Raw genomic sequence first — 24,943 nt, 5'->3', positions numbered from 1 at the left:
TGTGTGTAACATGTTATTTGTTAAAGCTGGTGTGTGTGTGTGTGTGTGTGTGTGTGTGTGTGTGTGTGTGGTAACTCCTGATAAAGATCTGCGCTGTTGAAGACCCTTACCGCCCTGCAAACGTCATGTCAAGATGAGCATGTCTTGTTGAGAATCTGTGCCACTGAACACAGAGTTCAAAGCAAAAACCAAAACAAAACCCAAACATCACTTGATAATGAAAGTGATAAATTAGTTCCGTATAAACAGGAAAGATAACAGTGTAATAAAACCTCAGGGCTGCCGAGGCAGGTATCTAAGTTGATAGAGTGCTTGCTTAGCACACGTGCCCAATTCCCATCATCACACAAACTCAGTGCGATGGTGCGGGCTTGTAATCTCAGCACCCGGAAGGTGGAAGTGGGATGAGGACCAGTTCTAACCACCCTCAGCATCATAACTTTTACTTTTTGGAAGAAAAATAAATTCAACTTGATAGAAAATGGATCTTATAAGGAATCGTGCAATCTACTAAATTATGGAGCCAAAACCACAACAGATCAGAGAAACCTCGGTGGAACCCTTTCAAAACAGAAAAGCCGCAAAAGAGAACCGAGGACGTGGGCAACACACGTGGTACGAGTGCGCCACCTACTGGTGAAAATGGAAGAGCGCGCTCTGGTTTGTGGCATCTCCGGATAAAAATTAAAGGGGAAAATTAAATCTGTGTACCAATGTGATTTCTGAATTCCACCGTTCCTTTTATTGACCAAACCTTTGTAAGTTAATTTGCTATATTAAGACATGTTACAGAGCAACAGTTTGCATTTTTTGTAATCTGTACAATTCCCCACATATAAACACTTTATTTATTTGCTCATCATGCATAAACTAGTTTGGAAAGGAAACACACAAGCTAGATACTCCTTAGCTTAATGGTAACTTGAAGCACTAAAGAAAAAGTTAAGATAAGGGAATGTGTCCCTTTGGCCTTCCCTGGTATCTCTTAACAGCACCCATTTGACCGTCCCATTACACGCTTTGATTATTTTATTTCTTTAGTAACAGGACCACAAACAAAGAAGCCAGAGGTGCTAATGGCTGGGACAAAGGGCTCCAAGTAAATAAGTCTGAAGTGCAAAGAAAAGACACTGCCAACTCCTCATTGATGTAGAATGAACATAGGGGAAATCTCTTGGCTTTTAAAATAAAATATCAGTGAAGGGTCCATCTCAGACTCACTGTAATATGACTGCATTGAAGGATGTAAATATTTAAACTCAGGGTGAATTTGATCAGAGAGCCCTTGTCAAAGCCCACCAAGGAATATGGTCTCAGCGGAGCCTGCATTAAAGGGGCCCCTCCCTTCCTTACCCACTCAGCACTCATTCATGCCAGCAGTAGATGTGATAACCTTCAAAGAATGACTGGCCGTCATTTGATGCTTTAGAAATTGGGATTGGCCATTTATGGTGCCTCTGACAACAGTCCACACAGGCTTTGCATGTTAAGTTGTGAGATTTTTTTTATATAGATATTTTTTATTTTCTTTTGTTTTCAACTTCGTTGACGTCTTTGGCACATGAAAACCTTGTATTCTTAAAAAAAAAAACAGTTTATAGACTCAGGTCTTGGTGAAGAAAGTAAGCCTGATGCTTGGATCCTAGATACAGTCTGCTGTATCTTGTCTTAAGATTTTCATTACCTAATTCACTCTATATAGATCTGAATTTAAATCCTTCCTGTCGGACTGAGGACCTTCTGTTTGTGGTTTGCTTGCTTTTGCTCTCCTTCCTACAGGCTCTTGCTCAGTAACTCAGACTGGAAGTTTAGGATCCCCCTGCTCCAGCCTCTCATGTCCTGGAATAGCAGCTTCTTGGAGTTTCACACGGTGTGAGGTAATCTCCCAGCTTCGTCTTCATCTGTTGGAATGGGGTCACACCATTGATTCAATAGTCCCTCTGTCCTCACCTTTAGATTTGGTCCCAGAATTTCTTGGGACCAACTGTGCCAATGTCAGACCGGTTATGTTAGAATTCCACTTTCCAGCAGCATCTTTGAAAAGTGTTGTGGAGAAGAGAGGCTGGTCTGCTGTTGAGCATATCCAAGGAGCACCTGGGCCGACTCACTCCATAGCTGAAAATGTCTACTTGACAGATAGCATGTCTTATAAAAAAAAACAGCACTGGGGATGCTGTATTTGACCACCATTCATGTTGTATTCATGGAAAAAGCACCAGGACAGAGAAAGAGCCTTTCGGTGGTGTGTCTAGCTGCCTTAAAGAGGAGGGGTGGGATACAGCCCCAACAATCTACTCCTGATTGCCTCATGTTGGAAGAGGAACTCCAGCAGCTAGAAGATGAGCTGGGGGCCCTAGGATAAAGGCCGGAAAACATTCGGAAAGTCCACATAAGTGGCACTGAGGCAAACAGTAACCACAGTGAACCAGCAGAAGGGTTTCTACCTGACAGCAGAGTGGTCAGCACTGGTTGTGGAAACACGAGGTCTGTCCCATCCAGGAGCCCTTCTCAGAGAGAGGAGGATTCAGATGAGTCTACCTCAAGGCATCTGAAACACTCAGATCCTGATTTGCTAGTAAGCAGTGATCAGGGGGTGAAGGATTTGAACTGCTGGCCTCCAGGCCATGGTGAACCCAAAGCCAAGACAGTGCCAAGGACAGGTACACAGAACAGACCCCAAGAGAAAGCCAAGTTTCTCAGGCCTGAGGTTTCTTCCTGTTCATTTCCACAGTTCATGGAGGCCAGTAGAGGGCACAGGATTTCCATGGAGCTGGAGTTAAAGATGTGAGCTGCCTGATGTGGGTGCTGAGAACTGAACTTGGATCCCCAAGAGCTAATGGTCTTAACCACTGAACCATCTCTCTAGTCCTGTCTAAGTTAGGGCTACTATTGCTGTGATGAATCACATGACCAAAAGCAACTTGGGGAGGTAGGAGTTGATTTCACTCTCAGATTCATATAACAGCTCATCATCAAGAGCAGTGAGGGCAGGAACTTTTAGGCAGGACCTTGCCATGCAAGGCCATGGAGGGGTGCTGTTTACTGGTTTTCTTAGCTTGCTCAGCCTGCTTTCTTATAGACCCCAGGACCACCAGCCCAGGAGTGGCACCACTCACAATGGGCTGGGCCCTCTCCCATCAAACACTAATGAAGAAAATGGCCAACAGGGTTTCCTACTGCCAACTCCTATGAAGACATTTTCTCAATTGAGGTTTCCTCCTATCTGATGACTCTAGCTTCTGTCAAGTTGACATAAAACTAGGCAGCACAGGCCCCAGCAGTTCACCATTTTTGAAGCTCATTTCCAACTATGACCACTATATTTATTATAAAGTAACTATTGTCATTATCCAAGGTTGTTGCACAAACCTTTTTTGGCATAGCTTGTAACTACTTATAAAGCCAAGCCTTCTTTCCCTCTTAACTGATATGCTTTAGAATTTTGTTTTATGCCCTTTGTTTACTAAAACACTTGACATTGCATTTCTTTGTGGCCCCTTTACCAACAATATTACTACAAGAAGTATAAAACAGAACTCTTTTGATTAAATACATTCCCAGGGAGCTTTGAAATCATCTCTTTCTCCTGTGCAATAATCATTTTAATTTTTACTTAGCTGATCTCTTGAATTATGTAGGGTTCTCACTATCTGGAATATCTCCCATTTTATTGCTTATGTGGTTAAGTATTTTGAATAGAGTTAATACCTGATAAAATAAAGATACCATTTTTAAAGGTGTTATCAATTGCTGGGACACAGCTAGGTAACAGAGGATGTGTCTAGCATGTATGAGGACCTGTGAATGATTTCCCAGCTCTGAAAAAGGAAAGGTCACTGAACCCACACTATCACGTTTCATACATAGAAACCAAAAATTGCAGTTGGAAGTCTATGCGTGTGTGTCAGTTTTTAAAAAATAAATATTGCTATCATGAGGAGTGCTTCTACACAGGGGCATGGTATGTTTCCAGTTTAAACAGATTTTATTTCATGTTTTCCAACAGGGCTGCATTTTTTTTTCTCTTTTTTCTTTTTTTCGGAGCTGGGGACCAAACCCAGGGCCTTGCGTTTGCTAGGCAAGTGCTCTACCACTGAGCTAAATCCCCAACCCCCAGGGCTGCATTTTTATAACTAATTACCAGAGTGTCTGTGTCCTGTCCAGGTTGCCTCTTCGGTTGCCTCATTTTTTACTGGTCCACCACACTCTCCTGATGGTTTGCATGCTGTCCGTCCTGGCCCACCAGGGTAGAATCACTATGTCCTTTGTAGTCAACCATGCCCTTGCAGTTCTTTACGGTTTTAGCGCCACAGCTGTTCCTCTCTACAATAGAAATTTTAACCTGTCCCCATGATAACATTGGAGAGCATGAGATGGGAAGAGTATGTCTGTTCTGTGGCTTACTCGACGTGCATGGGGTTTACCCACATCTGTGCAGCTTTTGTGGTTGTGTGGCACTGTGCTGGACAGGCACACTGACAACTTGTGTGTTCCCTCGACTGCTGGTGAATATCCAGTAGTTTCCTTGCACTCCATTGCCATGAGTCTTCTGGTAAAAATGCTCAGATTCGGACTCATGGGAGTTTCTGCAAAGTACTCTACAGCTTTGTTTATTTGCCAAATAATTGTTAAATCTAATTTTTTCACTAAGAGCATTTGCAAAGGAAATCATTTCTAAAGCGTGCTGTAGATATTAACATTTTAAAAGAAAAAGAAACGGCTACATCTCCTAAAACGTGTTTCTTAGATAATACAAATGCGTGCAGGGGTTGGGGATTTAGCTCAGTGGTAGAGCGCTTGCCTAGCAAGTGCAAGGCCCTGGGTTCGATCCTTAGCTCTGGAAAAAAAAAGACAAAATACAAACGCATGCAGTTGGAAACCCTACTGTCAGCTATTTAGAAAATACATGAGCATGGCTCTTGCTTGTAGGATTTTACTGTTCTCTCTTTCTCTCCATCCCATCTCCCCTCTCCTTTTTATCCCTCCCCCACCGCCAGTAAAGACAATTGAATAGCCCCTCCCCCCTTTTCTTTGAATGTCTACTTAGTTCTCACAGAATTTTATCCGGTTGTGATGGGTTTTTATATTTGAAGGTATGATTATATTACTACCCATTTCTATAATTAAAAAAATATTAACTGTGGTGGTTTGAAAGACAATGGCCCCCGAAGGCTCATAAGAGAGGCACTATTAGCCAGTGTGACCTTGTTGGAGGAGGTATGGAGTTGTTAGAGGAGGTGTGTCACTAGGGAGTGGGCTTGGAGGTTTCGGAAGCCCAAGCCAGGTCTACTGTGGCATTCTCTTCATGCATCCTGCTGACCTAGATGTAGGACTCTCAGACCTTCTCCAGCACCATGTCTGCCTGTAAGCTGCCTTGCTTCCTGCCAGGAAATAATGAACTAGACCTCTGACACTGTAAGCCAGCCCCAATTAAATGGTGTCTCCTCGCCCTAAATAAGACATTAACATTAAAATATTTTCTATGATCAAAAGTATTTTACTGTGACATTTTCTTCACATTATTAATTAGTACTCACTATCACAATGACAAAAATATATGAAACCATTTGTAAAATTATTTGTCAGTAACTTTCAGGTTTGAGGAATGCACCTTCCAATAGCTAAAGAAGTCGTTTTTAACACACACACACACACACACACACCATTTCATACTGTTCTAGAACAAGACACTATCAGTAATGTAATCCTCGTTTTGACCAGTGCGGGCACTGAGCAATCTTTTCCACATAAACAAATCAACAAGAATGCAAACAATCTTGCTATAGTGATGCCAGTCAGTTCTTTGCACTCCTTTAAGATAAATGCCCCAGGCAGTATGTAGGTCTATCAATAAATTTTAATGGCCCAATTGACACATCTGTCTTCCTTTTTGTTAAAAACAAGATGGTGGAAATGGCTTGGCTTGCAAAGGAGTCTCTAGTTGGTCATTAGAACCTGCCTGTCCATCAGTATCTGGGACATATACCAAAAACCTTTACCAAGACTTATCAAATGACTATAAATTCTATCTCTGACTTGAGAAGAATTCTGATAAACTAATCAATCAAAAATGTTTGGGAATGTTGAAATGTTATGAATTTTAGTAGTTTAGTAGTTGCCATGAATCTATTTAGAAAATGTATTGTTTCGTTTTCATTGTCAATCTGATAAAAGCAAATGTCCCCTGGGAAGAAGAACCCTCAGTCGAAGACTGACTTTGATCAGATGGCCTGTGGGCATATCTGTGTGGCAATCCTCTACATTACTAAGGATGGGGGCTGGAAGGAAACATCCAGCCCACTGTGGGAGGCGTCATCCATAGGCAGGTGAGCCTGGGCTGTATAAGAAAGCTAGCAGAGCAGAATCCAGGAAGCAAGGCAACAAGCAATGTACCTCCATGGCCTCTTCTTCAGTTCTTGTCTCCAGGTTTCTACCTTGAGTTACCTCAGAAATGGACTATTTTCTGGAAAGAGATGCCAAATAAACCCTTTCTTCACCAAGTTGCTTTTGGTCCTGGTGTTTATCAAGCAGCAGAAATAAAACTGGCTCAGGCAGCTTTTTAAGTGACAAGATGTCCATACCAAGAGGAAGGAAGAGAAGGAAGAGGAGTAGGAAGAGGGGAGGAGAAAGAGCAGGAGGGGGAGGAGGGGGAGGAGGAAGAGGAGGAGGAAGAACAGGAGAAAGAAGAGGAGGAGAAAGAAGAAGAAGAAGAAGAAGAAGAAGAAGAAGAAGAAGAAGAAGAAGAAGAAGAAGAAGAAGAAGAAGAAGAAGAAGAAGAAGAAATAATGATGAACTGAACTGAATTCGAGTCACACATTGCTAGATGTCAACAGTTGCCATGTGTCGGCATCTTGTGTCATCTAAATCCTATCCCTTCTGATAATTTAAAAGGCAGTTTTAGATATTGAAATCATTTCTTCACCTATTTCCAAAAGCATGGAATCTCTTCCTTTGTTATTATCAATTGGAAGTCCAGTAAACACTTTGTATTACTCATTTGGTTCATCTCCGAGATGAAACACCTAACAGATAGCAACTTAAGGAAGGGAGTTTTACACTTGGAGGCAGTGCATTCCGTGTAGAGGAAGGTGTAGCAGCAGTAACGTGCTGTGACTTTCTCATTTTCTCCTGTTTTTTATTCAGTGATTGTGGCCCATGGAATGGTGGTGTTCACATTCAAGATGGAGGCTCCTCCTCCCTTGAACTCTCTGTAAACACCCTCGTTGACCTGTCTAGAAATATGTCTCCTAGGCCATTCTAAACACAGCCAAGTCGACAGTGAAAACTGACCATTATATACTTAGTCAGATTATCACTCAGGGCCCACAGTGTCCTAGCTGATTTATACTGTGTGCCCTTTCTTCTGAAGGTATATGGGTGTTTTTCCCTTCTAATGGTGTCTAGATGTAATTGAGGATAATGTCTTGGGAATTATAACATGATATTGTCTCAATTTTACCAAATTACCTAGAAGTACAAAAAAAAAAGCTTCTGCTTTTGGAGGCTCTCTCAGAGCATACTACCCCAAATGATAATTACTTTAATCTGAAGACACTAAACAAACAGGAAATGCAAGGAGATAGCTCTGATATGTATTACCACACATACAAACACTGTATTACTTCCTTTCCAGAGCAACAGAACCCAGATAATATAATCAAAAGAGTGGGTTTATTAGATTGAGCAGAAGATGAATGATCCCATAGCATCTGCCTGCAGGCTAAAGATAGATGAAGCCAGAACAACTGGGACCAAGTATTCAGCCCAGCCTGAGACCTCCAGGGAGATGCTGGTGCAAGGCCACAAGCCAAAGGCTAGGAGTCTGGAGTCTGACATCCAAGGGTCACAGCAGTAGCGGTGGACACTCCTCTCCAAGGGCCGCGTGTGGGTCTATGCCAGCTTCCTGCTTCTGCTTTTTCATTCCATCCTGCTGCATGGCTCTGCTCACTTTAAGTTTGCTGGTCTACCTGCCAATCTCCCTCTGGAGCACCTTCACAGACATGCCTAGAAAAGGGGCTTAACTAGTTTCTAGGTGTCTCTTGACACAATCAAGCTGACAATCAAAGCATATCTGTGTTTGTTTCTCTACAAGAAAGAAATTCCCCATGAGAAAATGTTGACATATATGCTCCTGTCCAATACCAGAATTTACTCTAGCGTTAGCCCTTTGCCTCTGTGTAACTTGTTCTCTGGCAAGGAGAAGTCCAAATCTGTCCTCTGAAATATGCTATCTTATTTGTTGAGCCCCTAGTATGTGATTTTTTGTACGTTTGTGAGAACCAATTTACCAACTAGAATTTGGTATTTCATATAAAGTTCTTTTAGTCTCCAGCCATATTATCTCCAAATCTGGGCAAACTTCCTTATCACCACTCGAGCTGGCAGTGTCAGCATGGGAGAATGGAACCTAAAACTGAGACAGACTAAAGCCTCACCCCACAGCCAACTTTATTTAGAGCAACAGACAACATATTCTAAGGATTAAGCAAGGTCACATGAGCAAAGTTCACATGGCTTCTAGCTGTATACAAACTCAAGGATAGGCTGTGTTTATAACATTTGTGAATAACAAAAGTAAGATAATGGGTAATCTGAAGTCAATTCATTTCATTAAAACACACACAAGGACAAATCCATGTTTAGAAGGAATGGAGGCCACAAGACTTTTGGCCTGTTTTCTTAGAGTTTTCTCACAAGATCTCAGAATTCCCCTACAGCTCTGTTCTGGGACTATGTCCCAACATCTCTGCCACCCCATTTTATTATTTTAAACACACAATGTCCAGAGTGATTTTTAATTTGAGACATGGTTAGACATAGTTTAACTGTTGTTGATGCACAAGTGTCCTAAAAGCAAGCAGGTCATAAACACAGCGAACAGTGTGAAAGCATGGTGTGCTATTCTGCCACCGGGGACAGAGATCCTTTTCTCTAATGCTTTAGCTATTCCGTCAGCCGTGCCCTAAGTGAGAAATACCTGGTAAGTGATGTAAAACTGTATCAAAAAGTTCTTGTCATTACTGTTTGACATCAAAATGTAGATTCCCTCAAAAATCTTGTATATGGTATTCTCATGTATGAGTTTGTTGATTAAAATTCATAGGAGTAAGGCAAAAGAAAGTGGGATTCCAATCACACCTCATAGACACTTGCTTTTGCACATTTATGATCTGATCCCCCAGCCACTTAGCCTTGTCTGTTGTAACTCTTACCTCTTATCTGTCTGCTCATCAATGTTTATCTGTCTTATCCATAAGTTATGGGGATCCTGTTGCCTTTTTGTTACTGTTGGTGTCTAGGAGTCACTCCACAAACCACAGGAACCCTGATCTCAGTTAAACGGAAATGGTTCGGGCTGGAGAGATGGCTCAGTGGTTAAGAGCACCGACTGCTCTTCCCAAGGTCCTGAGTTCAAATCCCAGCAACCACATGGTGGCTCACAACCATCTGAAACAAGTCTGATGTCCTCTTCTGGTGTGTCTGAAGATAGCAACAGTGTAATCATAATATATAATAAATAAATAAAATATTTAAACGGAAATGGTTCACTGAACGCACACCTAAAGACTGATTGACCAGGGCAACAGCATCAGACTTGAAAGCTGAAAGCTGTGTGCTGGACAGCTCTCAGGGCCAGCTTATAAAGGCTAAAACTGCAAAAACATAACAAGCTCATACACAGGTCCTGGAAGTGCTTCCTGGTGGTTGGTCCTGACTCAAGCCATTTTAGAAACGGTGGCTCATAATGACCTTTAATTTTATGGGTCCTATGTGAAGCTTTAGCTATGAGATTTCATAAGATTAACAAACCTTATAACGTACAGAACATAACGAGGTACGTGGTTAGCATGACCCTGCTCTGAGTCAAGCTCTTTTTCTGTGTCAGTGACTGGCAGGCAGATTGCAGCAACAATATGAAATAGTTGGCAGGCATGAACAAAATGCCTGGAGCTATTAAACTAAATGTATAATTACTGGGATGGGTGCATATATAGAATTTAATGCTATAGGAATTTTCTATATATGTCATTGTTCAAGTTCCAGTCTATTATTAAACTAAATCTTAGGTCTAGGGGGAGCTAAGCCTTGAGTATCCCAAGCCATTAACACTGTGGGTTCACAGTAGAAAAGAGTGTATTTGTGAACATGCCATAGAAGCAAATGATCATAATTACACCATTAACTATCATCTGTGGAACAGGTAGAAACATATTTCCATGAGGATTCCAATTAATTAACATATAATCATCATGCTGAATACTTTTTTCTTTTCACTTTGACATCAACATCTGGACTGAAGAACAGGAATAAATATAGAAATTTCATAGGAAAGATTAGTATAAGCAGGATCTAAACTATGTCCAGTACAATTGGCTACATTATAAGATAGACCAAAAATGTCCAGAAAATAGCCTGAAGACAGATTCATATGATTAGTAGTTCTGGTGTCTGGTAAACCCTAAGCCCACCTTGGCTTTCTAATAGGAACATACATGTTACAATGCCCTATGCAAAAGTGCAGTCTTTTCCTAAGGTGGATGAATGAGTCTACTACAGTGCCAAGGTCCAGACAAACAGAGTCGTTAGTAAAGTTAACAGGAGCTGGATCCATTTGATCTATGAGCTGAAGTAAAGGAGGATGGGGAACATAGACCTACTCAGAGGTTCCTGTGGCAGGTGCACAGCTCAAAGTAGCTAGCATCACTCTTAGGTGACACAGGACTCTGTGTTTCATAGAATTTCTTCTCCCTTAGTGTACATGGCCTTAACTTGGTCCCAGGTGGGCAGACTTGACTTTGGTGGTCACTACCGCCTTCTGCCCTTTAGCTGGAGATTTTCTATCTTTCTGCTGACTTCAACCCAATCCTCACCCCCTACCTTTGTCCTTGATGGTCTGGGGCCACAGGCATCAGAGAGAAGTTCATGATACCTCAGTGGATGCAACTGCAATGGCAAATACATATCTCCTTCCCATCCCCCTCAGCCAACCAGGCTCCCAAGTCTCAGACACAGACCTGTCTAAAGACAGTTCAATATCCTGTAGAGAAATGTTTGGGATTTTTTTTGTTCTATTTGTTTTTATTTGTTTGTTTTGTTTTTTCAAGACAGGGTTTTACTGTGCAGCCCTGGTTGTTCTGGAACTCACTCTGTAGACCATGCTAGACTTAAACTCACAGAGATTTACCTGCTTCTGCCTCCCAAGTTTAAAGACATGAGCCACCATGACCAGGCAAGAAATGTTTTTGAGCTCTTGAACAATGTATCACCTGGAGGCAAACTTTGAAAATTAAGAATAAAAAAGGAAAGTGCAAGATTATTTCTTGTGGGGCTAGAGAGATGACTGAGTGGTTAAGAACACCGACTGCTCTTCCAGAGGTCCTGAGTTCAAACCCCAGCAACCACATGGTGGCTCACGACCATCTGTAATGAGATCTGATGCCCTCTTCTGGTGTGTCTGAAGACAGCTATAGTGTATACATATACATAAAATAAATAAATAAATCTTTTATAAAAAGATTATCTCTTGGTGCTTGACCTTTTTTATTTTTCAATAATTATTGTTTTAACATTCTATGTGCTCTTTCTTTGTGTGTGTGTGTGTACTCTTTTTTTTTAATCTTTATTGACTTGAATATTTCTTATTTACATTTTGATTGTTATTCCCCTTCCCGGTTTCCGGGCCAACAACCCCTTAACCCCTCCCCCTCCCATTCTCTATGGGTGTTCCCCTTCCCATCCTCCCCCCATTACCACCCTCCTCTCAACAATCACATTCACTGGGGATTCAGTCTTGGCAGGACCAAGGGCTTCCCCTTCCACTGGTGCCCTTACTAGGCTATTCATTGCTACCTATGCGGTTGGAGCCCAGGGTCAGTCCATGTATAGTCTTTGGGTAGTGGCTTAGTCCCTGGAAGCTCTGGTTGGTTGGCATCTATGTGCTCTTTCTATGAGGACCTTGAGGATTATAAGAAATACCTGTTTCAATGCAGAGGTGCAGGTATGGCATCCAAGGTCCAGAGAGGCCATTAGGTGAAGCTCTGAAGATGAAGCCTAGGTTGCCTTGGAGACCCCAACATGTTGGCAATGCCACAGTCATGGGAAACCTGCCAGGGAAAGCTTCTAATAGGTAGGGGAGAGAGCCTAAAAGGCAGAAGCATATTACAGTCAGCAAAGACGAAAAGTGTTGAGATCTGAAGAGCACTGTGACATCAGACCTGGAAATGCAGAGTCTGGACCCAGCCCACCATGCTCATGCTTTTATTACAATGCCAATGTGTCTCCTGTGCCAATGTCTGTTGGAAGTATGATCTTTATATGATTATATAGGGGATTACAGTTAAGAGATTGTTATGAGTCTCAGAAGAGACTTTGAATTTTGGATTTTAACCAACATTGAGACTGATAGGTATGGGGAGTTTCGAGGTGGAATTGAATGCTTTATGCATTATGATATGGTTGCAAGTCTATGGGGTCAAGGAGTTTAATGTGGTGGTTTGAATGAAAATGGTCCCCAGAGGCTCACAGGGAATGTCACTATTGGGAGGTATGAATTTGTTGGAGTAGGTATGGCTTTGTCAGAGGAAATGTGTCACTTGGAGTGGGTTTGTGGTTTCAGAGGCCCAAGCCAAGCCCAGTGTCTCACAGTCTTTCTGCTGCCTGTGGATCTGGATGTAGAACTCTCAGTTACTTCCCAGTCTCATATCTGCCTGTGTGCAGCCTCGCTTCCAGCCATGGTGATAACGGACTAAACCTCTGAACTCTAAGCCAGCCCCAATGAAATGTTTCTCTTTATAAGAATTATCTCTCAGAACAAAACAAAACACACACACACACACACACACACACACACACACACACACACACAAAAGTAAATAAAGAAACAAAAACAAAACCCTAAGGCTGTCTTTAACAATGAAAGATTTAAAGTCAATAGCTACAGTATTAAAATTATAAGCAGGTAGGGTCTAATTTAATATCATCTTATCTAGGAAAATGAAGAAGCTTCAAGTTAAAAGAAGCTAAAGACAAAGGTGGAAACTATTTTCTTGCCTCTAATCCAAGTCAGTTTCAGCAGAGTATCATAAACTAAGAAAATGCCCAGAGAGGGTGGAAAGATAAAGAGCAAGCTGGCAGCATCTGGAATCTGGTTTCTCAGAAACCTTCCGCTGCCCTCTCTCATGGTGAATTACAGAACAAAAGTGAACTATAAACACCATAGCAGAATGGGGCAATTCACTCACTCGAACAGCCCCTTACTGTAATGACATCAGTCCTGCTCGAGGCTGAGAACACGAACATTTCTCCGATGTTCACCTCTCAGTGCTACTGCCCTGGTGATGAAATGACTAACACACCTGCTTAATTGTGGATACATGGAGGCCAGGACCACACAGTGAAACACACACATGGACCTATAAGCTACTTCAACAACATGAAGGTTTGCTATGTGGCTTCCTGACTCCTGTGTTTTCAGTATCAGTTGTTCCTGAAGGGACTGAAGCCTGCTGACCATCACCCCCAGCCCCATGGTGAGTGTGGCTTACTAAAGTGGCCAGAGTCCTGGTGCTCTTTGCTTGACAGCCTCTGATGTGGTGATTTCCTTCAGTGTTCTTTCCCTCTCCAGGATTACCTAATCCTTGTGGGCTACTATAACAAGATAAGGTTCTCATAAACAGAACCTTTTTCTCACAATTTTGAAGACTGGAAATCCAAGTTCAAGGTCCTGGCAGTTTCCGTGTCTGCTGAGGGCTACTTCCTGACTCGTGCATCAAACCTTCACAATGGTTCAAGAGTGTGCTACTCTCATGATGTAATTATTTCTCAAATGCCCCTCTGCATCATCTCTGGAGTTAAAGATCACAGCATGTGAATTTGAGGCCCCACCAGTTTTCAAACAGAGCGGGCCCTTTTGCATAGCTACAACTCCAAGAAACATCAAGTTGTCAGTAACAGAATATTTTACACCTTTCTAGATGGAGAGCAAAGGTGGGCCTCCTCAGACCTCAGAGATGTGAAGGGAGCTGTGGTTGCCAACCACCCACACTGGAATGTACACAAGGGAGACACTACATATAACATACTCCAAGTCTCCTCAAATTTGCCTGTCAACTCAGGAGAGCATGAAGGAGCTGGGGGATAGTTTTAGAATCCATCTTCACAAGTGCTCCCTAGGACACATTTGTGTGTATAGACAAGGAGGTTGACCATCAGCCCACAGAGGTTTTGGTAGACTAGACAAAATCCCCGAGGACAAAGCAAGAGTTGCTGGGTGTAATTGATAGTTTTACTCAGTGTGAAGGGTTTGTGCCTATGTAGTGAGGGTAGTTGTATGAATGGCTAGATGTCTCATATTCCAGAACTTGGTACCTTCCAGATGGTCAATACAGGGACCCAGGACTCACTAGAACCAAAGCCAAGATGACCGTGTAGGCTGAGAGAACGTCACAGAGCACTGTGGGAGTGCCAGCACCCGGTAAAACAACCAACAATTTAAACTTAGCAGAGTCTGAGCAATGCTCACAAGTTGGGCAGACTTTAGAGCAGGTCCACCTGGCCAGCAGTGAGCAGGAGCAGCAGCTGGGATGGAAAGGGAAGTGAGAGCTGGAAGCAGGCTCCCTAGTCACTGGGGCCACAGCCTGGCTAGCTGGAGTCCAGCCAGATGATCACAACAGGTCCTAATGGCTTCTCTCAGCCTCGGGATGATTAGGCCACAGTTCACACCTAAAGTCTGTGGATGCAGAAATAACGGCAGCCTAGCAATACTAACAAATCTGAACGTGTCCCTATTTTGATTTTCTGCTTAGTTAAATTGATTTTTAAGTGCTTTTAGTTAGTTCTTTGAGAATTTGATACGGTGTGTTCTAATTATATTTCCCCCACACTCCTACTCCTAACCTCTTCAAGATCCACCCTTGCTTTCTGACTCCCAGCTATCTGTCCTCTTTTTAAAAACGAAAAGAAACAAACAAACACCAACCCTGACTGGAGCTCTCTGTACACTGCTGGATTGAGGTCAGCCACGGGACAATAGTGAACTTACCAGAGCTGCACATATCACTTAAGGATCACTTTCTTCCTCAGCAGAAAGCATCAACTGTTCACAGCCCCTTGGGTATGATTAGGGCACACAAGCCCCTCCACCATCGATGATGGAGTGCCGACAGGCTTCATCTTGTACAGGTCTCGCATAGGTGGCCAAGATGCTGTGAGCTCCCGAGTCTGCTCATGTGCAGAAGACGCTGCCCCACTCTGGTCCTCTCTGACCTCTGGCTCTTACAATTTGTCTACCTCCACGTTCATGGTGGTCCCTGATCTTGGGTAAGTGTGGTGATGCAGATCAGAGCCCTTTGTGGCTGAGCACTCCAAGGCATTTATTCCCTGTATTCTGACTCCCCTGATTGGTTCTCTATAGCCACCCTCTACCACACAAAGAAACTCCCTCCTCTGGTCTAAGAGCTGCATGGATCTGTGAGTTTAAGGTACAAAGTTGAGACAGTTTAATACTCTGTCCACTTTATATAACAGTACTAGGTTCATACCTGGAGCCTTTCAGCTCCCCAGCCATGAGCAACCATAAACTGATGGCCAGATTTACAGAACTTGTTTTTAGTTAATTAATTTTCACTGGCAGTAACATGTAACAAAATCTATACACATGAATATCCTGCTATTATAGAAAATGCTATGGAAGCTCTTCATGAATCAAAGGCATAGTACTCTCCTGAGTACAGATCCAAAGGACACAATGTGTCCGAGGTTGGTGCTCACAGCAGTTCCATTCACAATAGCCAAGACATGAGGACCACCAAGTGCCGGTGTGCAGGTGAATGAGAGGGATGTGGAGCAGCGACACAGTGGGAAACTCCTCAGCCATGTCAACCCTCAGTTACAAACCTAGACGCAGTACTTGCTTTCAACAACTTCTGAATGAGAATGGGAAGGGCAGTGGACGATCTGAGTACCACCAAGGATCCACAGGCAGCTAGACTCACGGTTGTAGTCCCTGAGCGGGTGCACCACAAAAGCCGATCTGCCACAAAAGTCGTCAAAGCGGCAGTACCGCCCCCCTTCCCACCCCAACCTAAGGCCCACCTCAGTGAAACGTCCCACAGGAGCTGTCCAAAATGGCTGCTTCTACAACATCTCAGCCTGCAGCCTGCACAGGAACTGCAGGAGCTGTCCACAGTGGCACACCTTCACTGACTCAGCCTGTGAGGAGCTGTCCACGGTGGCAATACCTTCTTTCCTGCCTCAGCCTCCAGCTTTGTCAACCACCACAGTAGAAGCTGCTCTATAAGAGCTGTCCAGTGTCAGCACCTCATCTCCAGCCTCCCCCACTTCCCAGCAGCCCCACAGAGATGGCGCCTCAGCAAAAAACGACTGCCACCTAGAAGGACTTCCCACCCTAACCCATGGGCCTGATGCAGGGTAAAGGGGGTTAAAAAAGCCACCAATCCCCCAGCTTCCCACAAAAATACACCAATCCCTGAAGAGGAAAACCAATCCCCATTACCCGCTCCTCCCCCTCAAAGCTCGGGATTTAAAATCCCACAATCCTCACTCTGGAAACCTCTGCCTGAAGAAGCTCCGCCCCCTCAGAAATCCTATACAAGCTGCCCCTTTGTTTAATTCCCCACTGTCTGCTCCCAGGAGCAGAGGGCAGCCAGCCCTGGATTCATCCCTCCACAGCCTGGACCCTCCAATAAATCTCTTTTCTGTGATTTCTGCCTGGTGTAATTCACTCATCAAAAGAAGCCAAGAAGAAAAGAAGCAATAAAGGGAAGTGAAGAAGTGAAGTGAAGAAGCAGGGCTAAGGGGATGCCCTTCCACTGGGACACTGGCCCACCTCAGAGCTGTGTGCTTCCTGGGCTTCTGAGTCCCAGGATGCCCTTCCATTTTCAGAAATACAACTGTGAAGTGAACTCATGGGTTTCACTTAACCCAAACCACATGTGTGAGTTTCACCATAGAATTAACACACCATTGTGACCTTTGATGCTAATGCATATGACATTAAAATTAACTCTACTTCGAGCTCTAATCTGAGGATTCTAATCAAGTTTGATTAAATAATTTGTTCTTTAATCTACAAAAGAGGGAGATGCTTTGGGCAGAGAGGACAATTTCTCACTCTAATGAGTATTTGGGCACTGTGTGTGTTCATATATTGCCACATACAAGCTGCCCTCTATATTAGACAGACAGCTACAGTCACCATCCATGGACTGAGCCAGGATTCCCTTTGGGTCTCTCAACTATGAAGCAACATTCTTTCCATATGAGCTCATGGGCCTTCTCTACTACAGGCACACAATTAGCTAAGCAACAGGAAGGATTTTCCCAACCAGCTTTCTTTCCTACATAGTCCATCTTTTGATTTATATAATGTATAATTTATTCGCCAGAACTATTGGCTATATGAGTAAGTGTGCATGTTACCCTGAGAAGAGGTCAGTGGTGTGCTGAGTACATTTGAGATGCTAGAGACAACACCAAATATTTTCCACTAGTAATAACTCCTCCTTTTTCTAGAAATGCTGACCATAGACCAAAGCTAATGTCAGAATAGCTTTTACCAAACATGAACTCAAAAGGATCTATTACCTCAACCCTAGAAAGAGCCAAATACCCAGCCCCTGAAGATGCTGATACCCCAAAAGAGAAGATATGTTCCTGTCAAATTCCAGAATTGGAAGATGCTAAGTCAAAAGCATGATTCTTTGAAAAGGCCTGGGCTTAAAGCAAAAAGAGATGTGGGCCTGGCTCAATTCCAAAGCCCAGGCCCAAAGCAAAAGGTATATTGGCCTAGGCCAAACCCTAATCCTGAAGAAGGTCAGATCAAAACCAAGAAGAGATGTGTCCCTGGCCCATCCCTGATCCTTGAGAAGAGACCCAAGTCTAAAACAAGAAGGGATATGGGCATGGGCCACTTCTGACCTTCAAGAAGCCTAGGCACAAAGCAAGAACAAAAGTAAAACTGGACCATCCTTGACCTATAGGCTTAGATTCTTCAAAACCTACTTTAATAACAGCTCTTAAACTCTAACCTCCCTTCTAGCCTACAACCAGCAAGAGGTAGTAGAAGGGAAAAATTAATAGAGCAGAGGGGGATATGGACCTGTTTAGAAATAGTTCTTTTGGGGCCAGAGAGATGCTCAGTGATTAAGAGAACTGCTGGCTCTTCTAGAGGACCTGAGTTCAATTCCCAGCAACCACATGGTGCCTCAGAAAACCATCTCTGATCTGATGTCCTCTTCTGTTGTGTCTGAAGACAGCTACAGTGTACTCATACGCATAAAAAAAGAGCAGGAGAAATAGTTCATCTGAGTGATTTCAGTCTTCATTGTCATGATATCAACAGCTCAGTTCACCAGAATCAGCAGCAGTAGTTAGATCCACTCACAAACACCATTCACAAATCAGCAATGGCAGTTCAATCCTGAAGAAACCTCAAGTCTCTTCCAATCAGCCTGCGGAAGTGTCAAAAAGCTGCCAGAATATCATGAGAAGTTCTTGGGTATGTTTCTCTCTACACAGTCACAACAAATGATGATCACAGAAGAAGGCAAGCAAATCAGTACCACAGCATCTTCAGTGAAGACCAGCATCAGCAAAGCCCAACAGAGCCAGCAAAGAGTGGCAAGGCGAACCAATGCCACACGGTGTGGTTCACTGTTTGTTGGGTTGTATTTATATCCTCTCCAAATATCACATGTTCTCTCAAATGCTCACTCTAGCAAAACACCACATGCCTCTTTTCCAGGCAGCTTGCAGAAAAGCACCAGATGTCTGTCCTCAACAAAACATGCAGGAGGATTCCTACATGTCAGCCTCAGCAAAACATCCTCACATAAAACAGTTTTTAAGAAAAAAAACAGGCAAACAAATAAAACACTGTATGACACAACTGAGTCGCCAAAGAAACCAGAAATTTCCACTTAACTGACCCTGAAGAGGCCCAGGCCAAAAGCAAGGCGAGATGTGGGCCTGGGCCAATCCCTAATTGTGAAGAATCCTGGGCCTAAAGAAAGAAGGAAATGTGTGTCTGAGTACATCCCTGAACCTGAAAAATCCTGGGCCCAAAGCAAGGAGAGATGTGGGCCTGGCTCAATCCTTGACCCTGAAGTGGCTCAGGCCAAAACAAGAGATGTGTGCCTGTCATCCCTAACCCTGACAAGTCCCAGGCATAGAAGAGATGTTGGTAGGGGCCAGCCCTGACCCTAAAGTGGCCTAGAGTCAAAGCAAGAAGAGATGAGAGCCTGGGCCAGCCCAATCTCTAAAGAGGCTCAGGCCCCAAACAAGAAGAGATGTGGGCCTGTGCCATCCATGTCCTGAAAAAATCCCAAGCCTAAAGAAATGAATTGTGGGCCTGGTCCAATCCTGGACTCTGAGATAACCCTGGCTCAAAACCGAGAAATGTGGGCCTGGGCGAATCCTGAACTCTGAAGAGGTCCACACCCAAAGAAAGAAGAGATGTGGGCCAGGGCAAATCCCTGACCTTGAAAAAGCAATGCCAGAAACAAGAAATAATATGAATTGGGCCAATCCCTGACTCTGAAGGCATCTAGACTTGAAAAGAAGATATGTGGGCATGGGCCAATTCCTTAAATGAAAGAGGCCTGGACTAAACCAAGAAAAGGAGTGCATTCAGGTCAAATCCTGACACTGAGGACATCGACACAAAAACTAAAGTGAAATTAGCCTAGATTCGCCCTCACACAAAGAGCTTTGTACCCAAACAAGGAAGTGTTTTGGGGACAAAACAATAAAGTCAAATGACATTGTGGTTAGAGTGTGTACCGTGAGGTGCTCTGATCTCAAGACTTAATTTCTATTTTTATTTTACAACCAACCAAGGCATCAATGCAGACTCATCCCAGATTGTCCGTCCATCATCTTGGATTCACCTATACTACTCCATAAGCTGGCATCCAAAGTACCAGCTGTGTGGATCACACATACATACTTCATTCAATCCAGACCACATCCTGAATCCATGTGAGCAAGGATGACACCATCACCATAACATGCCAATGGCACCCGAATAACCTGTCAGTATAGACTGACAAACCAAGAAGGGTATCAGGCTGCACCTGTACCCTTTTCAGACAAAATCTTAACTTGCTTTCAACTGGTTTCTTTAAGAATGAAACTCAGGTTACTCCTGTTCACCAAGAGTCTTGGACTAACCCAAAACTGATCTTGTTCCAATTAACTGAAATCTGGACACATTCTATCTCCAGGAAGCAGATCTTGATGATGACCTGGTTATTAACACAGGTGCAAGCCCATAAACAGACCTCAAAGGAAACCTGTGCAATGGAAACCCTGGGGTCTCCCTCTGTGGTAACTGTCGAGACATAGCTGCCTACAACGAAGTGTCAGCAGAGCCTCCCGAGAAGAAGCCAGACTTAGTCCCGGATTTCTGTAGACCTCTACCTTCATTTCTACACACAATGCAGTGCAGAGGCCTTGTAGTCTTACATTATTATTGGTTGGGCATTTTATGCCCTAGCATTGTGCACATAGATTTTAATAAATACAATGTTCATCTTTTACCATGTCTGTTTCTGAATTGTATACTTTGGCTCTTGTATTTCTGAATGATGGTTTTCAATCCTCAATTGAACAGGTCGTGATGGTTACAACAGCAAGTGTGGGTGTCTAGCACTAGCTCATCTCTTTCTCAGCTGCTGTCTCCATGTGCAGGGCACACATCTTAGGCTCACACCTCATTCTGAGGATGAGTGTACCTCTGTCCATGGTTTGTGTCTTTGCCTCTAGTTGGAGTCTTCCAAGAAAAAAGGGCCAAGGAGGCAGGAGGAGGCAGGAGCCTTTATCTAGTCCCAAAATCATGGGGATAAAACTTCTAAATGGTAGGGACAGTAACCAGCCCCTTCCAGTGCCAGAATGAGACTGGTACCGATTTTTAGAGAATTTCTGAGGAAGGACTGGAGGGCAGAGAAGGTAGTAGGTTCAGTGTGGGACACAGGACACCAGGCATCTGGAAAGCATTCTCCAGTGAGACTCACCATGCATGGTTCCACAACACAGTCAGGTACAGAGTCATAGCAAAGGAGTAAAATGTGCTGTGTTCCTTGAAATAGAGGAAATAAAGGCTGATGTCCCTGTCCTGATTATCCTGGACATGTAGGTGACACACTTATGTTCATTATCCAGCTACACATTATCTGCCTCCCATTATCCTAGTCTTTGCCAATGGACTATCTTCCCAGTGACATGGGCCTCTGAAGACAAACATGGTCTTATGATCATTTAGACGTCCTTACATTTAGACATGCATGGTCACATGGCTCCTCCTTTCCATCTAGATTTTATTTACTCTGCTCCCACTCTTGCACAGGAGCTTGCAGACTCTGAACAGAATGCACCTGAGCCAGCGTCAGAGGAAAGGGTGTTTGCCGTTCACAGACATCAGCGACTTAGATAAGGCAGACTTTCCAGGGATGGGACAGGATTTCTAATGATAACTGGATCATCTTAACCAAAGCTTTCATTGCATTCCTTGTTCATTTGCCTGTTGAAAGATTGATCTGGGGATTCAAAACCAGTGAGAAACTCCACAAGTGAGCCTTGGTGAATAAACATAGAGGTCCTACCAATAAATATGTGGATTTTTGAGCATGGGCTCAAACCTAAGACAAAAGTAGCTTTAGCCAAACCCTGAAGTCAAAGAATCATGGTGAAACCAAATGATGGCACACTAGGACAAAGCCTGATAAGAAAGCAGCCCAGTCAGAACATGAACCAGAGCAGCCACGGACACACCCCAAGCCTCAGGAGTCAGGGAATAAACCCTGTCCTTTCATAATCCAGAACAAACCAAGTTCCCAAAGAAGACAGGACATAACCTGAAACCAAAGGTTCTCAAGCCAAATCCTATACACAATAACCATAGCATGAGAACCCTCCTTCTGAGGTTCTGGCTATGGGGATCCAAGAGACTCCCAAACAGTATAGACTAATGTTGCTTCCCTTGGTCACTTCCCAGGAATCAAAGCCAAGGTCCTATTGCTGAAAACACCAAGTACTTGGGACATGAGTGCTGGGGACAACATACGATGACAGGGACTGCCAGCAGTAGGCCAGGATGGAGACATCTCAGAAGCCAGCAGCAGCTCCTTGTAAAGTAGGGTGGCATCTGGGACCCTGAGAAGCAAGAGACACATCCCTCCAGGAGACCTGCCATCTGACATAAGAGGCTGCCTGCAGTAGGCCGGGATGGAGACATCTCAGTAGCCTGCAGCAACTCTTTGTAAAAGCTGGTTGTACCCATTTCTCCTAACCTTACCCTGGACAACGGCTGTACAGATTTCATTTGCACGTGACTGCCTTTCAGTTGGCCTTGGTGTGCATAATTATTCTATTATATCTGACTTTCCTACTTCTCTCTCCTTCTGCTCTGGTGAATTCTGTGAAACTAGATGTTTGTTGATGTTATAATTCTTAAACACTTGGAAACTGAGGTATAAGGGCACAGCACAGCACAGCCCTAATGGCCCAGGTGCATGTTGTGTGTTTTTATCTTGGAAACAATTAATAACTGCACAATAGTAGTTCCAGATTAATGTTTGACTTGCAAAACAATTTTAAAGAAATTATTAGAAAATGAATTAGAGCCAACATTGGGACCCTAAGAAAGGAAAAAGCTATTGAAATTAGGAATTAAGTTTTATATAACATTTGAGAGTGGTTCTTGGATAAGGAAGTATAGAATGTAAAAAATTATATACTAGTAAACTAAGTCTAAATACTGGGACTCTTATGTGAGTCATTGTGTACAAGGAACAGAAAGCTAGCGGAACCACTGAGCTAAGGGTTAACTTGATTCTTTCTGGCCACTGCCTGGCAGCTTTGCCTATGTCATTCATCGTTAGAGTTCACAGGAAATTGCAAGTAGCTGACCTTGGAGCTTTGAGCTCTGAAGTATAAAAAGTTAAACGTTAAAGTTTATATAATGGTAAGTTTACAATTATTATTATTTTGGCCACAGGCCTGGGAATAGAGGAAGCTTGAAACTTTGGGGCACAATTGTAATTCTTAGTTCTTTGTGGGATGTGGTTATTCTTTTGAACTTGATTTGGCAATGATTGTACAATGTCCTTTTTCTACCTACTTTTGAATTATCAATAAAAGACTGGGGCAAGAGAAAGGCTAAAGAGAATGTGAAGAGTGAACGAGAGAGCGCATGAGGGAGTGAATGAGAGAGCACATGAGGGAGAAAATGTGAGAGCAAGTGAGAGAGCATGAGAAAAGAATGTAAAGCGAGTGAAGAGAGAATGTGAGGTGTGTATGAAAACTGTGTGTGTGTGTGTGAAAGGAGAGTATATGTGGTGTGTGTGAGATGTGTGTGAGGTGTGTATGAAGAGTGTGTGTGAGAATGAAAGGGTAATGAACAGAGGTGTACATGAGTGTGGGAATTTGAGAAAAGAAAACCACAATGAAAAAAAAAAAAGCAGAGCGCACAAGAGAATGCAGAGTGTGTGCAGCCCCAAGCTTCGAGAGAGAGAGAGAGAGAGAGAGAGAGAGAGAGAGAGAGAGAGAGAGAGAAACTTTAAGCCTTGAAATTGCCTGTCAGTTTGTACCCAAAGAGTAGTCTGTGTATATTTATTATGTGCCTTCCAGATATCCCGGCTTCCAGTTGAGAACTCCGATCCTGTGTCAAGGCTGGGTGCCTGCCAGCATATGAGACTTAGAAAATTTGGGCTGTGTGACAGTATGACAACCTCCATGAAGACTAGCTTTCATAATCCTGGCAGGTGCCAACAGAGGGAAGCAATCAATCGTAATGCCTGCTAACCACCAAGTGACCAACATGGTAGGGTGTGTGTCCAGAAGGGTTTAATAGTGACACTTCTATCAGGAAGTACAAATGTTCTCTCAAATTGGACTTAAATAGTGGCTTGCACAACAGGAAGGAAATTCTACCTGTTACTGGAACCCTACAAATTACTCATGGCTACTGAGGACATGGATTTTTTTTATGGCAGAACTACTACTGACACTTTACCAAACCACCGTGATTCCTGACTACTACATTCTCCATATTTATCCTAATAACCGCAGGGTGGGTGTCTTTGAGAAATGACATGGCGGCTGCACTCACATAGCCGCAGCAATATGACTACCTACAGGAGACCTAAGCAAAGACAATGCCATTGGACATTGCAGTGTGAGTAGGCAAAGCATCATGGGGGCTCACCCTGAGACGAAGAGCTATAAGCAACTGTTGGGGTCACGGGATGAGCAAATAAGGAGGAAAGAACCACTGAGGTTAGAAATAAACCAAAAGCAACTTCATTCACCATAGGAAAATGCTTCTAACCAGTGAGGGTTGCAGTCAGGCTCAGAGCTGACGACAGGACCCTGTAAAGGAGTGAGCAGCCTCCTTTTGAAGCATAAACCCATGCGTAGAGAGATGTTCAGGGGATAATAAAGAAGGGATTGGTAAATTGAGGATTAGTCCTCAAGCCCAGGGTGTGGCAGATAGCAGGCTGCTGGTACAGGCTCAAGGCATTCTAGGACAGTGGGGCGTCACACAGGTTCTGTGGTGACAGGGAGAGCTACTTTGAACCTTTGAACCAGCTGACATCCCAGAGTATACTTCTCTATCCTCTCCTTAAGCCCATGCCACCCTGCTGAGTCTTGTGTGGACATGCAGAAGGAACTGTGTTTTCCCGCCCCGGAGCAGAGTCAGCAGGGCGTGGCCTCCACGAGGGCGTGGCCTCCACGAGGGCGTGGCCTCCACGAGGGTTGCTGGGTATGATACTTTATTTGTAATATATATATGTGTATATATATATATACATATATATGTGTGTATATATATACATATATATGTGTGTATATATATGTATATATATACACATATATATATATATATGTTCATGTTCCTCCTTCAGGAAATATTTTCCCTGTCAAA

At 43.4% G+C, this 24,943-nt stretch overlaps 1 long non-coding RNA gene across 1 annotated transcript in view; it reads right to left on the bottom strand.

Moving 5' to 3' along the window:
* Positions 1 to 24,943, bottom strand: part of LOC147994838 (uncharacterized) — a 36,613-nt gene that overhangs the window by 2,094 nt on the left and 9,576 nt on the right. The gene's annotated exons all lie outside the window — the stretch shown is intronic.

The sequence above is a fragment of the Rattus norvegicus genome, chromosome 4, assembly GCF_021556685.1.
Source record: "Rattus norvegicus strain SHRSP/BbbUtx chromosome 4, alternate assembly SHRSP_T2T, whole genome shotgun sequence".
Taxonomy (NCBI): Eukaryota; Metazoa; Chordata; class Mammalia; order Rodentia; family Muridae; genus Rattus; species Rattus norvegicus.
Note: the sequence above shows the minus strand (reverse complement) of the source record. Positions and strands in the feature narration are given on the sequence as shown.